This window comes from Rousettus aegyptiacus, unplaced genomic scaffold (genome assembly GCF_014176215.1).
Source record: "Rousettus aegyptiacus isolate mRouAeg1 unplaced genomic scaffold, mRouAeg1.p scaffold_m13_p_4, whole genome shotgun sequence".
In the NCBI taxonomy this organism is placed as follows: Eukaryota; Metazoa; Chordata; class Mammalia; order Chiroptera; family Pteropodidae; genus Rousettus; species Rousettus aegyptiacus.
Window position 1 is genome coordinate 150246976 of NW_023416307.1, and position 3206 is coordinate 150250181.

Sequence of the window (3206 nt, forward strand, 5' to 3'; positions counted from 1 at the left end):
ACCCCTGGCCCGGAGCCCTGGATGCTGGTCTCCTGTTCTGCCACCGACAAATTATACGTCTTTAAATACGGTGTCTCCCTGACTTTCTACACAGTTTGTGAAACCCCAAATACCTGTCCACCTAAAGGAACACTCTGTTCCCAGCAATTCATTCCTGTTGACACAGAATGAATGGAAATGAATTACCTTTCACTTCCCAATTTGGAGTTTCTAAAATTATCACACTGTCGCAAGAACAAAATTAGTCAAAGCCCAAGTGAACCATTAAATGAACAAACACCCCATGAATTTCATCCTTTTTCCTTGATTCATAAGACATTCTCGGGGAAGAACACTGAAGGAAGGCTTGCCTGGAACTTTCTAGATTGCTTCCTAAAGTCGCCCCACTGATTCACAGATTCTGGTCTTTTTAACACATTGCCCTGTTCACTGATACTATTGTCAGGCTTAGTAATTTGTGCGGAAAGCAAAGGTGGCTAGAATTCCATGCCTACATGAGGTGAGAATTTGGTTGACCAGTCAGAATTAGGTCGGCCCTGGCACTGTGTCTCCGAAGCAGTAAAAGACTGGAAATCAGATTCGGAGCAAGAAAGCCAACACGCTCCCAGAGCCTGCCAGTGCTGGCAATTCCACAACTTGCGTTAAGTGACTAGACCCATGTCTCTTGACCCAAAGGCTTGTTGTGTTCACGGGGAGTGGATGCGGCAGGCACCAGGCTTACCAGGGGACGACTCACCAGCCAGAACTCGGTCCCGGATCAGCACGTGGGATGGGGCAAGTCACGCCTGGCTTCAAAACCTACGTTTCCCATTTTTCTTCCATGAGCGTCTAGCATCCTATCTGCCTTAGCCAGCCTCGCTCACCCCTCCTCCCACTGCCCTGCCCTCCCCTGGGCGTCTGGCCACTGGCCCTCTGAGCCCTCCCCGCTCTGTTCCGTGCTGCCCATGCACACTACGCGTCCTTGCCTACTGGCTTCTGCTTGGACTTGGTCAGCGGGACACTGGACAGCAGGAAGAAGGAGGAGGCAGGACGTCTCCCCTCCTCTCTCTGGTTCCAGGTGTGTCTCTCTCTGGCGGTGGCTGCATCTTCTTTGGTGCCAGCTCACATCTGGGCTTCGTAACGCTCCCTCTGCCTTTGTGTCTCCAGACCCAGGGCTGGTAGCGGCTTCCCACTGCTGCCGATCTCTGGCTGGCCTCGCTGTCCCCCTGGTGCCCTTTCGGCTTTTCTACCACCTCTAGTCCCCTGCACCAAATTCCTGGCGTGGGTGCTGTTTTCCTGTCTGGACCCTTCTGATACAATGGCCTTTTTGTTATTTAAATGGGCCGCACTGTTTGCTCTTTCTATTGTCCCTTGCAAGGATTCCAAATGCTCCTACACGGTTCACCAAGACATCCCTCTCTTCCTCTGGCTGGAGCCCAGATCGCCCTCCGGTTTGGATTCCTGGAGAGGCGTTTCTTTACAATGCAAGCAAGGCCCTGGAGCTTGAGCCCAAGGTTGCACGGAGCAGATTCACTTCCGCCTTCCTGAATTCTGAAAAGCCCAGAGATACCAGCGCTTGCATGAAAGGTCACTGCTCATTTTAATCAAACTACACTGCTCTGCATGGCTGGGCCGTGGGCTTCAGTCAAGATTTCCTGTGTGGCAGATTTTCTCTCTTCTTGGGTAACAGTGATATTTGCTGCAAGAGTCTAATAGAGCTTGAAATTACCCTGCCAAGTTGTTTACTCTTCTCAAGAGTGGCACTAGGCTCTGTGCGGTGTTTATCTAGCACTGTCATTGTTTTTATTAAATAGGCCCTTGCACTTCCAGAGTGTGCTATAGGCTCTGTAAATATTTTATTAGCCTTAGTAATTAGTCGCTACATCTCACAGCCCTGCTGGGAAGTGGGTCAGTGTGACAATCCCCATTTTACTACGGAAGTGGAAGAGAGCCGCCCAGAGATGGGAAAGAGGCTTGAATGTGAGGGCAGAGGGTATGTCTCCAATGAAAGGCAGGGATTTTGTTTGCTGGTGTCGATAGGGATCTGATCGTCGAAATAGTGAAGCGTGAGAATAACTAACTGTTCATCGCCTGCAAAATGGGTGGCGATTCCTCTACACGGGGCTGTGCTGAGAACTGGACGAGGAAATGTAGGAAAAGGGGGCACACAGACCTACCAGCACGTGGCAGGCCCTCAGCGACACCGGCTCCCTCGGCTCCCTTGGCTCCATCCCTCCATCGGCCTTCTCCTCATCACTGCATTAGGTGTGACTCGCCCTATCCCGCATGCTGATTTATTTTCCATTGGAATGAGGGAGCGGGAAAGACAAAAATAGCTATAGTCCGTGAGGAGTGTGATCCAAAAATGAGACCTGTGAAATCCCATATTGAAGAGAACTTATTTGTTTTCTTCATGGTTAAGTAAATCTTGATTTTTAAACATGTTTTCCAGGACTTAAAAAAAAAAAAATCATGTAGATCTATTACGTTAACTTGTTGGTTGCGATATTTAACTACTTTTTTACATTGCTAATTTTTAACTCCTTGATACACCAAAATAATGAAAAAGATGTAATAGAATCTTCTACTATCATTGTGATTTTATCAACTTTTCCCTTAAATTTATAGGCATTTTTGTTCTTTTTCTTTTTCTTTTTAGGCAAGGCAACCCTTGGTTGGCCTCACAGATTGCAAGGACATTGTCAACTTACGATCCCTTATTTTTTAATATTATTACGCCTATAGCACCTGGTCTTCCTAGGTGGTCTCCCAGCCAAGTACTAACCAGGCCCGACCCTGTTTAGCTTCCGAGATCAGACAGGATCAGGCTCGTCCAGGGTGGCATGGCCGTAGACTGTTCTACGTATTTTGCTGTTACATTTTTTATTACCCAAAGTTCCATGGCTGTTTTATCTTCTTCGAGGATTGTATCTTTTATGGTATAATATCTAATTCTTTTCTTCATTTAATAGTTCAGGCCTTGAATTCAGCTTTATATTGAAATGTCACCTTTCTTGTTTCTTAAAGGTGTACATTTTCCTAGCATATCTTTGAGTATTAAAACCAACATTTCTTCATTATTTACTTTTAGAAATGTCTTTTATGAATTGCAAATGTGCGAAAATTTAGTTTTACTTTTAGCCTGAGAGTTCGTTCTTTAAAGGGAGAATTTAGTCCATTTATGATTATTGGTTTAAGTAATATATTTATTTTTAGTTCCTTTTTTT

General features: G+C 46.0%; 1 pseudogene; it reads right to left on the reverse strand.

Annotated features, from left to right (window-relative positions):
• Window positions 1-2715: 2715 nt before the first annotated feature.
• On the reverse strand, window positions 2716-2834 carry LOC118602209 (annotated as a pseudogene).
• Between the last annotated feature and the right edge of the window lie 372 nt (window positions 2835-3206).